This window comes from Puma concolor, chromosome B1 (genome assembly GCF_028749965.1).
Source record: "Puma concolor isolate L17-30 chromosome B1, mPumCon1.1.hap2, whole genome shotgun sequence".
Classification (NCBI taxonomy): domain Eukaryota; kingdom Metazoa; phylum Chordata; class Mammalia; order Carnivora; family Felidae; genus Puma; species Puma concolor.
This window is the reverse complement of record NC_141670.1, coordinates 7,450,728-7,465,402: the sequence shown is the minus strand read 5'-3', so window position 1 is coordinate 7,465,402 and position 14,675 is coordinate 7,450,728. Positions and strand designations below refer to the sequence as shown.

The following is a 14,675-nucleotide window of genomic DNA, read 5'->3' as shown; positions in this document are numbered from 1 at the left end:
CATGGTCTTGAAACAACATGGTGAGGTTGCCACCTGCTTTTTTTCCCCCCTACTTCGGGAACTCTTTAAAGTTTTAGCATGAGATCCTGGGAGCTTCTAAAGTTCTTACACACAACCGATTAAAATTATGCCCTTCACTAAGCCTCGCAAACAGTTTATAATATAGAAAGCTCACGTGCTGTCAGGTATCAGTGTGATTTACTAGCAGGTAGTAAGGCGTCATACGTCCTAACAGTTGGAAGACACTTCTGGTCTGTGTGTGGTTCGTCAGGCAGACCTATGGCTCGGGCAAGTCCAGAGCTGAACCGGGAATTACTAAACCAGATCAGTCCACCAGTGTATCACATTGAAAATACAGACTCTTGAGAAAATCAATACATACTGTTTAGGGAGAAAAAAAAAGGCTTATTTATTGATACACTGGCTAACATTATTTTCACAAAGCAGATTACCGTATGACTCAAGACAATATAGAGTTCATCTAAAACCTGCCTTGCATGACCTCAGGCCTTTCTCTTACCTTTTCCTCAGCAATTTATGGGAGAGTAAATCATTTGAACTGATGTCACGTATGGGGATCGGAGAAAGAAGGAAACTAATATTTGCTGAGTGCCCGTCATGGCTGCTCCAAGATTTGTGCTGACTGTGCTTGATTTTATAAAACCCCTGATGAATAGGTTTTCTTTTTCTTAGCTTGCAAATGAGAAGCAGAACCATAAAGAGGTCACGGAGGATGCACAGATCTGGCGGAGCCGCTGTTGGAAACTGATGGCCAAACCCAGGCTCCTTCCAGTACATCAGGCTGACCTCACTGAGCCTGGAGAATGGCCGAAAGGCTTTGTACCTGAGGACAGATAATCTGGTAGTTTGTTCCTTAGGCCTGTTGAATAAAGAGCTAATTGGTTTGCATCCTTTACAGCCCACTTCACAGAAGTAGTTCAGTGTTAATAATTCAAAGCCCTCGCTTAGGAGCCAGACTGCCTGGTTTCTAATCCCAGCTTTGCCATTTACTGGCTGTTCCCTCTCTGTTTCCACATCTGTAAAATGGGGATGATAATAGTGTGTGTCTTGTGAGGTTATTTTGAAGATTACTGAGTAAAAGTTTGGACAAAAATGTAAGAACCAGGACCCCTGGGTGGCTTCGTTGGTTAAGCGTCCCAACTATTTTTTTTTTCTTAATGTTTATTTACTAATTTTGGGGGGAGAGAGAGAGTGGGGGGAGGGGCAGAGAGAGAGAGAGAGAGAGAGACAGAGAGAGACAGAGAGAATGCCAAGCAGGTTTCACACCATCGGTACAGAGCCTGCGGGGGCTCAAACCTACGAACTGTGAGATCCTGAACTGAGCCCAAATCCAGAGTGAGATGCTTAACTGACTGAACCACCCGGGTGCCCCAAGTGTCCAGCTCTTGATTTCGGCTCAGGTCCATGATCTCATGGTTTGTGAGACTGCAGAGCCTGCTTGAGATTCTCTCTCCCTGCTCTGTCTGCCCCTCCCCCACTCACGTGCACTCCCTCTCTCAAAATATGTACATAAACATTAAAAAAATGTAAGAACCGTGATGGGCATATAGTGAGCCCTGACCAGACGTCTTGTTGTTCTGAGCTGCATCAGGCAGATGGGTACAGTTTCCAGGGTGCTCTAGCGGATAGTATTTTTCATACAGCACGATTTACTTCTTCCCACTTAATGATAATGGTGGTTATTATTTCATCACTTTTGTATAGCATTATACATCTTTCAGATAACTTTTTCATTCACTTTACTCTGGAGCCTTATTTCCCCTCACCTGCCAAATGGCTTCAATTAACGAAGCCCTGATGTTGATGGGGACAGTGAGGTGCTGTGTCAAGATGGCGTATTAGAGACACTCACCTCAGTATCTGGCGCTTGGTACATCACCTTGCGAAGTCAGCAAGGCAAGTGTTAATAAATTCACTTTGTATTTCAGACAATGGAGGAAGAAACTCTTCGCTTAAAATCCTGTAATGGGTTAGTGGTGCCTCTTAGCACGTAACAGAGTGCCTACTGCTTGTTAATAAAGAAGCAAGTCATGGGGCCCCTGGGTGGCTCAGTCGGTAAAGCATCGGACTTTGGCTCAGGTCGGATCTCATGGTTCACGAATTTCAGCCTTGCGTCGGGGTCTGTGCTGACAGCTCAGAGCCTGGAGCCTGCTTTGGATTCTGTGTCTCCCTCTCTCTCTGCCCCTCCCCCACTCGTGCTCTGTCTCTGTCTCTCTCCCTCTTAAAAAAGATGAATAAACTAAAAAAAATTAAAAAAAAAAGAAGCAGGTCACCATTGGAACTCGTGTTGGAATGACTTCTAGTCATTCCATTTTATTACACTGCCTGGTTAGACTTCCAACGGTATGGTGGTCACATGAGTTCATTAATAGGAGACTCAGTAATGAGCTCTGGGTTTTGAAAATGAGAAATTTTTGTTGTTGCCTTACACAAGATGTTTACATTTCGCTGCACACGTTGAATTTTGCTACAGTTTTGTTTTTTTATATGTCAGTATTTAGCTCCTTTAGTGAATGTAATCAAAACCCAACGTTATGTTGAAACCACACTATTAACAACTTGGATGTGCTGAATAACCACCTGAAAGGTATGTTTAAAAAGCAGTGTTTTTGGGGCGCCTGGGTGGCGCAGTCGGTTGAGCGTCCGACTCCAGCCAGGTCACGATCTCGCGGTCCGTGGGTTCGAGCCCCGCGTCGGGCTCTGGGCTGATGGCTCAGAGCCTGGAGCCTGTTTCCGATTCTGTGTCTCCCTCTCTCTCTCTGCCCCTCCCCTGTTCATGCTCTGTCTCTCTCTGTCCCAAAAATAAATAAACGTTGAAAAAAAAAATTAAAAAAAAAAAGCAGTGTTTTATAATGGAAGGTGTGATAGCTCTGGAGTCAAACAGACTCGTGTCTCAGTCCTGATCCTAGTGCAGGACACACACACACACACACACACACACACACACACACACACACACAGGGAAAGAGAATGGATTTGTGTGTTAGGTAATGTTTTAGACTGTTCTAAATCTCAGGATACAGATTAACGGCAAATGGTTTTTGAGACTGAATGCAACAAGCTTCTTTTTTAAAAACTGCAACTCTGATTTCAGTTTGGCTTCAAAATGTTCTAGTTTAAAATGCTAAGTTGTACCACATCAAAGTAATTACAAAAGATCCATTTGTACAGAAAACATAATATTTATGGCCACTACTGATTGCTCAAGTGTCTCCTTAATAGTTTTCCTTCCCATGTAATAAATAATAAAATTCTGTTGATGACCATTTGATACTAGGGATTTTCAGATATACATTTATTATGATGGCTGTGGATGATGTTCAAAGGCCTCATCTGTTGACAACCCAGATAAGGAGACCCCCGAGCCCTCTTTAGTATATTACTGTGATTTCTTTTCATCCTTGCATATATCAGAACCTAATAGTATCTTTTAAAAAATTTATTTGTTTAGCCTCTTACCTCCCTCTTCTAGGGTACAGATACCATGGCAGCAGGTACCTAGTGCATGTTTCCAATGAACTTGCCCTAGAAGTTAGATTTGTATCTGGAAGAAGGTAAACACTCAATGTACCATTGGGGAATTAATGAACGAAAGACTGTCCCTGGGAAAATTTCCTTGGATGTGTGTTTTCATTGAGTTTTTACTCTGAGTTTCAGATATATAGCATAGTGATTCCATAAGTTTGTATGTTATGCTAAGCTCACCACAAGCGTGGCTACTGTCTGTCACCATACAATGCCATTATGGTACCCTTGACTGTATCCCCTGTGCTCTACCTCATGCCCATGACATTCATTCCATAATGAAAGACTGTACGTCTTCTCTCCACTTCACCCATTTTGCCCAACCCCCCACGTCTCTCTTTTTTGGCAACCCCCAGTGTGTTCTCTGTATTTGTGGTTCTGGTTCTGTTTTTGTGTGTTTGGTTAGTTTGGGTTTTTAGACTCCACATATAAGTGAAATCATATGGTATTTGTTTTTGTCTGCCTGACTTAGCATAGATCCCCCTGGATCCATCCATGTTGTTGTAAATGTCATGGTCTCATCCTCACACATTCCCGTGTGTGTGTGTGTGTGTGTGTGTGTGTGTGTGTGTGTGTGCATGCGTGCGTGTGTGTGTATACCTCTTCTTTATCCATTCACCTATGGATGGACACTTGGGTTGCTTCTTTATCTTGGCCAGAGTTAATAATACTGTGATAAATATACATTTGCATGTATGTGCCTATGTCTTTTCAAATTAGTGTTTTTGTTTTCTTTGGGTGAACACCTAGTCCTAAAATTACTGGATCATAAGGTATTTTGAGGACGTTTTCCATTTATTGGCATCTTCTGTAATGGTATCCTACTCATTTAGCTATAAACATTAAAGTTGATGGGGCGCCTGGGTGGCTCAGTCGGTTAAGCGGCCGACTTCGGCTCAGGTCACGATCTCGCGGTCTGTGAGTTCGAGCCCCGCGTCGGGCTCTGTGCTGACACCTCAGAGCCCGGAGCCTGTTTCAGATTCTGTGTCTCCCTCTCTCTGACCCTCCCCTGTTCATGCTCTGTCTCTCCCTGTCTCAAAAATAAATAAAACGTTAAAAAAAATTAAAAAAATAAATAAATAAAGTTGTTTGTATCACTTATTTGCAGTAATTCGTTAGTACTTGTTTACTTTTGTTTATTAAGTCATGTAATGTAATGGAAACAATGAAATTTTGAGAGACTTTGTATTCAAATTTTGCTTTGTCATGGCTGTGGAACTCGTGCAAATGATTTGCTCCTCTAAGTCTCAGTGTTATGACCGATAAAATGGGAATACTGCTTATTCTCAGGTTCTAAATAACCATCAAGGTAAAAAAAAAATGTGTCTAGTATACAGTGGGTGCTGCACAAACATGAGTTCAGTTTTATTGAATAAGAAGAGTTAAATATGGAACCAGGAAGCCTGGGCCCTTCGACCTAGGTCTGTCCTCTTCATGAGCGGTGAAGGAGAAACAGTGCAGCTGTCAACCATAGGCAGGGGAAATGTCATCCGTGTAGAAATATTAAAAATGAAAAAAATGTCTGATACTTGACAAACGTGAGTTGTAGACAAATGATACGGAAATGTAGTCAGTGGGATGGAGGGAGGAAATAAATCGGATCTTCCAGAGTGTTTGCAATACAAATCCTAAAAACAGTTTTGCAGTTTATCTGGGACGAGGGCGGTGGGGTGTTTACTGGGGATTTGAGCATACTGCAGAAAACCAGAAGGCACAGTTGCAACTTGATGGATTGTGTGATGGCCACACGGCTAGACTGAAGCCCAGTCGCGCCCTCCAGGGCTGCTTTGAACCTAATAGTAAGGGAGCCTAGATTAAGGGAACTTTTAGGATGTAAAGTATTTTTGTTGTTTGAAAGCTTAAGTGTGTTGGTCTAACCAGAGCCGTGGGATGGGTCCAAACAGACCATATGTCATCGCCGATAGAACTTTCTTGGGACGATGTTTTCTGGCTGTTTCTGGTACATGAAGGATGTAGGCATATTTGTATCCTTGTAATTAATGGAAGATGGATCGCAGTCACAGAGCTCTTGCTCAAGACTAACAAACCCCCAAAATACCAGCCCACAAAAAAGGAACAAGGCATATAAACTCACGCGTCTCTCTTGGAAGAAAGGAAGGAAGCGCTTTTTTTCTCCACAGCTCTTTGGGAGAAGCCTGGTACGTCCTGCTTTTGAGGTATCAGTCCAAGTACATTGGTAGAGAGCCTGCTGAAGAATGAGAAAAGTTGTCAATCTAGGAGTACTTTCCTTTGAGGAGATCAGAATTTTTAGGTTACCTAAGATGATCTCTGGAAATGTAAGAGTAGACTTTCATATTTTTTTTTCATCCAGAAAAGGACTTGCAATCTAATGTGTAAGCAGAAACACCAAGATGCTTATTCTAAAGCTGAGAAGACTTGAATCTTATTTTTCCTCATCATTTCTCTGTGCACCATGTTGTGTAATCAGCTTTTTCAGAGGATTTTTCCTATCATCTGTGTCTGCCGGAACACTCAAAGCAAGATTTAAAACCGGGATTTCAAAACTCAGAACTTATGGCAAGCTGCAGCTTTGCACATCTTGTGCTTGTCTCCCTGCCTTTCTTGCTCTGTCTCTCACTCCCTTTCTTACTCACTGATTTGTACGAGCTTCGTCGTTTGTAATATCCAGTGTGGCAAGTAAGGTTAGGCTTAACTGAGATTTCTAAGTTCTTGCACTTTGGTTCAAATACACGGAGAAAGAAAGAATTCATCCTTCAGCTAAGATATAACGTATCCAGTGTCCTCATTGTAACAGCGAGACTTCACCCGAAAATGAAACAATGCTGGCGTGAAGTGCCCTGTGACCTATGTTAATCACGTACTGGGTCAGTCATGTTTTTGCGAGGGATGAATTTACAATTACAAAGACCAAAAATCAGATTCCAGTTCCTTCATTCGCCAGCTGCGTGACCTCGAGAAAGCCTCAGTTTTCTCCCCTGAAAGAAGGGTAGTGTGCACAGTTGTCTGGGTGGGAGAAATAACTTCTGTGAATTATTAGTCTAGCACCTATGACGTAGAAGGTGACCATGAGTGGTGGCCCGCTTACACTGTCAGCTTTATAAAACTATTCTACATTTAAAAAAAATTTTTTTTTCAACGTTTATTTATTTTTGGGACAGAGAGAGACAGAGCATGAACGGGGGAGGGGCAGAGAGAGAGGGAGACACAGAATCGGAAACAGGCTCCAGGCTCCGAGCCATCAGCCCAGAGCCTGACGCGGGGCTCGAACTCACGGACCGCGAGATCGTGACCTGGCTGAGGTCGGACGCTCAACCGACTGCGCCACCCAGGCGCCCCTCTATTCTACATTTTAATAACTAATATATTAAACCACTGAAATAGGACCAACAGATATGCAAGGAATAAATACAAATATTATTGCAAATTCTACTTTCTCATAAGCAGCATTTTAAAAGTTATTTTATTTTTTAAGTTTATTTATTTTGAGAGAGAGAGCGTGCGCACATGCAGGGGAGGGGTAGAGAGAGGGAGAGAGAGAGAACCGCAAGCAGGCTCTGCATTGACAGAGCAGAGCCCAACACAAGCTGTGCACCTGTGAACTGTGAGATCGTGACCTTGAGCCGAAATCCGGAGTTGGACTCTTAACCGATTGAGCCACCCAGACGTCCCTAGAGAGAACCATTTTTAACATTTTCAAATATATTTGTTCAGAGTTGTTTTCATACCTGTATGTACACTTTAAAATATATCGTACTCAGACTATTTTGTTATACGGTTCTGTCCCTTCACTTATTGTGAACAACTTTTCATGTTGATAAGCATGATTTACATAATCACAAATGGCTACATGATATTCCAATTTGGGGATGCACCAGAAATGTTATAACTGATTCCCTCCTAAAGTGCTTTTTTTTTTTTTTTCCTGGAAAAGAAAAAAAAAAGCAGTAGCACTGTTCAGAGAAAACCAGATTGAAAAGGCAGTTCCCAATTAAAAGGAGAGCTTTCGGTAGATTAAAGGCAAAATGAAAGCAATTATATAATATAGCCAAGTGGAGTTTATACCAAGAGTGCAGGCAGAGTTTAATACCTGAAAACCTACTGTAATTCATATTTTATTTGGGGGGGGCGCCCCAGGTAATTAGTGGAAGATAGCTTGTATAGACTGGAGCTGTCCTGGGTGCCACCAAACTGTCACGTACAGAGGAGAGCAAGCAGGAAGCACAGGTAGCTGTGGTAGTGATGGGTGAGGACACTGACAGGTGCCCTGGGTGTCTGGCCAGGTAAACAGTGGCCACCGGGCGGGGCCTCGTGCGTGGGAAAAATAACGGAATTGGACGACCACTGTGAGCGTGTACAGATTCCTTTCGCTGATGGAGAGGCTCAGCATCACCAAGGTCGTGAGCGTGTGTTGTATGCGGCACACGGTGTGTCCCACGGAGTGCGAGCGTGTATGTGTTTTCAGGGTGCGTAGCTCAGCGGCTTTCGGCCGTGTCCCCTCCTTTTCCTTCACTTTCTGGATACTATATTATTATTTTTTTAATGTTTATTTATTTTGGGGAGAGAGAGAGAGACAGAGTATGAGCAGGGGAGGGGCAAAGAGAGAGGGAGAAGACACAGAATCTGAAGCAGGCTCCAGGATCTGAGCTGTCAGCACAGAGCCCGACACGGGGCTTGAACCCGTGAACCGTGAGATCACGACCTGAGCCGAAGTTGGACATTGAACTGACTGAGCCACCCAGGCACCCCTCTCAATGGAATATATTCGTAGAGATAATAGATATACTCATGGAAAAAGATTGCTAAAGTTCAATATAATTTATTATAAATGAGCCTCAGCAATGTGGAATCAAAGGGAATCTATTTCTGCAGGAAGACACATCTACCCAAACCCACTGCAAACAACATCCAAGGGAGACAGAGTAGAATCATTCCTTTTTAATTCAGCATTGTGCCAGTGCCCGTGGAATGCACAGGAAGGTAGCAGGAATACATAAAAATATAAAGACTGGAAAGATAGAATCAAATCTGCTTTAATTCAAAGATGTTAACAGTTGCATAGAAACTTCAAGATCTGTACATTAGAACTATAGAAGAGGTTAGCAAATTCACTTTTTCTAGAATTAAATTTAAAAATGTGTTCCTTTACTTCAAAGAGAGTTGGGAAATGTCATATAAATTTTTTTTGTAAAAGAAACCGGAATACCTAGAAATGAAAATGATGAAATGTATGCACATCTTTTAGGGAGAACTTTATTGATTGATTGATTGATTGATTGATTTTTGTTTATTTACTTTGAGAGAGAGTGTGTGCATGGGGGCTGGGAGGCGGGGGGGAGAGGAGCAGAGACAGAGTGGGAGGGGGAATCCCAAGAAGGCTCCCTGCCGACAGCGGGGCATGAACTCACGAACCATGAGATGATGACCTGAGTCGAAACCAAGAGCAGGACGCTTAAGCGACTGAGCCACCCAAGCGCCTCCTTAGGAGGAACATCTTAAAATGTTCTCAAGATATATGAAGTAAGTCCAGAAACAATGGACAGATGGCACATGTCCATCGAAGCTGACTCAGTGTTATAAAGATGTTAATTGTGTCTCATTAAATTTGTGAAGGTACCATAAGTTCGATAAATGCAAGTAATTTTCCCCTTTGGTATTTGAAAGCTGATTTTAAAATGTATATGGATGACCAAGGTTTTACTGAGACGGTTTTGAAAAGAATGACCAAAGTTTGAGGATTGGTCTTCTAAATAAAAGTTATTGTAAAGCCGCTGTGTAATTAAGAAAATGTATTATTGACACAGGAATGGGTTCATAGACCAATGACACTGAACAGGGAATTCAGCAGTAGTCATGTTATATGTACTATAGGCGTAGATACTATATATGTAATATATAGTGACGTATATAGTATATAAAGGGGAACTTTTACCTATGTGCACACAGAGACATACAGAATATTCATTGTAATATTTTCTGCAGTAGTTTAGAAATTATAAATCAATATTAAATGTATATCAACAAGTTGGATCTATAAATATCATCAGAAGATTGGGGAAAATATGTGGAAAGATACATACAGTAAAATATCATTTATAATCAAAACCTGCAAAGCATTATCAAATTGTGTGTGTGTGTGTGTAATTTATATACATATATATATAAAATTATGAGGACAGTATACAGGAATAAAAACACCCTGATACTGATTGTTGGTTAACAGGGCTGAGTGGTAGGATTGGGGGAAATGTAAAGACTAGAACGCAATTAGCAAAGGGACACAGGGGCGACTGGGTGGCTCAGTCGGTTAAGCATCTGACTCTTGATTTTGGCTCATGCCAGGATCTCATGGTTCATGGGTCCGAGCCCTGTATCGGGCTCCAGGCTGACAGTGCACAGCTCTTTCCCTCTCTCTCTGCCCCTCTCTCCCTCTCTGACCACCCCCCCCAACAAGTAAATAAACATTAAAAAAACAACAACAAAAGGACATGGCAGTCTTTACAGTACTTTATTTTATATGTTGGGTGGTAGATACACAGGTGTTTATTGTTTGTGTACAATATTACGTCTGAAATAGGACTTTGTGACAAAAGCCTTAGCTCAGCTCATATTAAATGCTGTGGGGTCTACTGCTTAACGTAAGTGTAGGCAGATAGAGTGGCGGTTTGAAGAATGGTCTTTGGGGTCAGAATGCCTACATTTGAATCCAGCCTCACCACCCTGTTATTTTATACAAAGAACTAAACCTCTCCATGCCATTTCATTGTGTATAAAAATGGGGATAAAGATAGTAACTACCTGAGAGGGTTATTTTAAGATTAAGTGAGGTAGGGGCGCCTGGGTGGCGCAGTCGGTTAAGCGTCCGACTTCAGCCAGGTCACGATCTCGCGGTCCGTGGGTTTGAGCCCCGCGTCGGGCTCTGGGCTGATGGCTCAGAGCCTGGAGCCTGTTTCCGATTCTGTGTCTCCCTCTCTCTCTGACCCTCCCCCGTTCATGCTCTGTCTCTCTCTGTCCCAAAAATAAATAAAAAACGTTGAAAAAAAAATTAAAAAAAAAAAAAAAAAAGATTAAGTGAGGTAAATATAAACGCCTCAGAATAGCGCCTGCCCATGCGAAGGGCTGAGTATAACTTTAGTTATTATTATTATTTTTTAATGTTTATTTATTTTTGAGACAGAGAGAGACAGAGCATGAACGGGGGAGGGTCAGAGAGAGAGGGAGACACAGAATCCGAAACAGGCTCCAGGCTCTGAGCTGTCAGCACAGAGCCCGACGCGGGGCTTGAACTCACAGACCGCGAGATCATGACCTGGGCCGAAGTCGGACGCTTAACCCACTGAGCCACCCAGGCACCCCTAACTTTAGTTATTATTATTATTATTGTTGCTTGTATAATATGTTGCAACCATTTGTTTAATTGTGTCTCTCTCTGGGCCAAGCTGTGAGCCCTGCGAGAGGGGCAACCACCTCTCTCTGGTTCGCCTGGCCCAGCTTCTGCTACATAGTAGTCATTAATTGACAACTTGAGTTGTTTGATTGAGTGTTTGATCAAGTCCATTCTTCAGCGAGCTCAGTTTAAGTAGCATTTCTGAGGAAATAGAGAACCAACTGGGGCCATTTTTTATTATCTCTTTCTGAGTTGGTAGCCAAGTTTGGATTTCGAGCGGTGAAGCACAGGCCACCGGCTGGTTACACCATTGCTCCTTAGAGGCAGGATTTACCCACCCTCCTCCCCCTGCTGCACCCAGCATGGTTCCTGCGGTTTCAGGGAAACCACAAGTACCGAAGGGGTTTTGGTTTTCTCTGGTTTGCTGGCATTTTGGAGGGAGACATAAACTATTTAGAAGTGTAAATTTGTATCAACTTTTCGGTTTACAAGAAATACTTACAAAACACGATTCCTATTTTCAAAGGGTAAATTTGTTCTACGAAGTGTCACTCTTGGAATTTTACTGTCTCTCCTTACCATAATCAGTGTTTAAGACAGGATAGCTTTCCCTAAGTAAAGGAAATGTGGCACATGATTAATAATTTCCCAGGTGGGGCGCCTGGGTGGCTCAGTGGGTTAAGCACCTAACTCTTGATTTTGGCCCAGGTCATGATCTCAGGGTTTTGAGATCAAGCCCCATGTCGCGTTCCACACCCAGTGTGGAGCCTTGCGATTCTCTCTCTCTCTCTCTCTCTCTTTCTCAACAAAAAAAAAAATTAATTTTCCAGCTGCCTTTGTGTTTTACTGTTTGCTTTTCGAAATACCTCTTTATTGTTCTGCCATCAACTCTTCAGGAGCGGCATTTGTTGTATATGAATATAATGTGTATGTCCTGGAATTATTGTAAATGGTGTTCGCACTTTAGAACACTTTGTGGAAGCTGCAGAATGTAAGAGAAAGTATATTTTAAGCCACTGAATTTATCCACTCATTCATTATTATCATTTCTTGTATTCGTTCGTGAGTTCAGCAAATATCTACTGAAAGCTTGCTATGTGTTTGTCTTGTGGAAAGTGGATCAAGTATCTGTTCTCATGAGCTTGTGAGCTGCGGGCCAGTGGGGAACATAAATGTAAAATGCAAACTTTGGGGGGAATAACTCTGTAATGGCAACGCGTTGTCAGTGCTACAGGAGGCCTGCTCTCTGGGTGGGGGAAGTTTTGCCAGGACACAATTCATTTAAACTAAGATCTGGTAAGTGTGTAGATATGGCTCTTTAAGGGTAGACGGAAAAGTGTTTTAGGCAGAAGGAACAACATTTACAAATAGGTTGGGGACACCAGGAGGAGATAACTGAGTGAGGAATAGCTAGGGGAGGTTAGGCGTGAGAACCAGGCTCTGCCCTGTCAGGCCTCATGCCTCCAGCCAAACTAAGTAGGTTGCACTTTGCCCTAAGAAACTGGAAAACCATGGGGCACCTGGGTGGCTCAGTCGGTTGAGCGGCTGACTTCGGCTCAGGTCGTGATCTCACCATCCGTGAGTTCGAGCCCCGCGTCGGGCTCTGTGCTGACAGCTCAGAGCCTGGAGCCTGCTTCCGATTCTGTGTCTCCCTCTCTCTCTGACCGTCCCCCGTTCATGCTCTGTCTCTCCCTGTCTCAAAAATAAACAAACATTAAAAAAAAAAAAAGCAAAGAAAAGAAACTGGAAAACCATTGAGCAGGTGTAAACAGGGCCATGACATTGTCATGGGAGCAGGCTTGGCCAACTCTGAAAATACAGTACGAATAGATTCAAGAGGAAAGAACTTGAAAGAACTAAAGGTAATTTCTTGGGGTGAAAAATAATGGCTTTCCTACCTTCTACCTTTTAAGACTCCAGGCTTCTAGGGCACAGGACTGTCTCTGGATTGTCTCTCTGCCTTCAGTAACTCTGGGGACCAAGACTCAGGACCTAATTTTCCAGCACTAACCACCCTGGGGATAAGATGCCCCATAAACACTAAAGGAGGATTTCTGCCCACGTAGGCTGGTGTTAGTCCATTACGGGTAATCAGAAGACTACCCCTCTTTATGAGCTCTTGAGTATTCAGTTTCAACTGTTTAGAAAACCTTTTTCTTCTCCCTTCTACCCCCTTCTCTTTTCCCTGGAGAATATCAGGGTATCAGATCAGCTCAGCCTGTACCTCCTAGGAAAGCAAGAAATCTTTTTCAACTATCAAAACTAAGTAATAGGTTAGGTATCCTTGCTGTGAGCTCATGTAGCAACCTGTGATTTTTTTTTTTAACATTTATTCATTTTTGAGAGACAGTGTGAGTGGGGGGGGGGTGCAGAGAGAGAGAGAGAGAGAGAGAGAGAGAGAGGGAGAGGGAGACACAGAATCCGAAGCAGGCTCCAGGCTCTCAGCTGTCATCACAGAGCCCCACACAGGGCTCGAACCCATGGACCCGCAAGATCATGACCTGAGCCGAAGTCGGACGCTCAACCGACTGAGCCCCCCAGACGCCCCTGTACCTGTGCATTTTCATCCTTGATAGGGATCACTGTCATACAGTGTTGTGAACATCATCATTAAGGCCTGGTTTTTTGTCAGTATTTCTTGCCTACAGAAAGTTCCTGTGTGTATAATAATGCTGAATAAACATTTGTATGATTAAATAACGAAAGGGAATAGGAATAATGATACTTCAGTTTAGCAAGACCCATATGGTCATTCTGTGAATCGACTGCACTATACGATTATAAAAGATTATAAAAGTCTAAAGAATGTTACTCTACTCTTGACAAAACACTTAAAACACTCGTTTGTGGTGGTTTTATTTTCTTTAGGAAAATGTTGTGGAGTCCCTTTCTGACTTAGAGCTTAAACCAGCAGTCACAATTTCCTTTTTTTTCAGAAATGTTTTATTTATTTTTTTTAGAGAATGCAAGTGGGGGGGGAGGGGCGGGACAGAGGATCTGAAGCAGACTGTGCTGAGGGCAGAGAGCCCGATGTCTGCGTTAGAGCTCGGGGGCCCTGAAGCCATGACCTGAGCTGACATTGGGCGGTCAACCGACTGAGCCACCCAGGTGCCCCCAAAATTCTCTCTCTTTTTTTTGAAATGTAGGAAGAAACCAACTAAGACATTTCCTTTTCAGGATAATGTTAGATCCGTGTCTGAAACATTTGAGGAAAACCAGCAGATTTCTGAACATATTCATGTCTCCTCTATACTTGGTTCATGTTTTCACATGTCTTTTTTGTTAATCTGACTCAAAGACCTTGAGAACGTTTTTGTCCATTTCTTAAAGTTGATCCTGTATTTGGAACCCTTAACTTGTCGTTTAATCTTAACTCTGTTTACTTGGCTTTACAGAGTCATCACAGAGATGACTGAATTGTATACTAGAAGAATATGTAGATATTTTCTTGCTTTATATGATAAAATGTTTATAAAGATAAGATGAGGTATTAAGGAAAAAAATAGCTCCAAATTAAAGTGAATTAAGAGAAAGGAGAAGGACAAATGCGTTCAGGTTTAGTGACTAATGTGTCTTTAGCTTATGTGGGAAAAATGTAGTAAACGTTATAAATATTTTTTAGATAATATTTGAAAGAGAAATCATATTTCACATTAACTATCATATTTTTAGGCTGCCTAGTAAACTCATACCTTATATTTTAGACAAATGACTAGAAGAGTGGGGTAAGTGCAGCGTGGCATAATGGAAAGAAATTAGGTTG

The 14,675-nt window shown here is 42.4% G+C and overlaps 1 protein-coding gene across 1 annotated transcript in view; it reads left to right on the top strand.

Moving 5' to 3' along the window:
• The window catches only part of GPM6A (glycoprotein M6A), a 355,480-nt gene that overhangs the window by 175,590 nt on the left and 165,215 nt on the right, over positions 1–14,675 (top strand). The window lies entirely within an intron of this gene.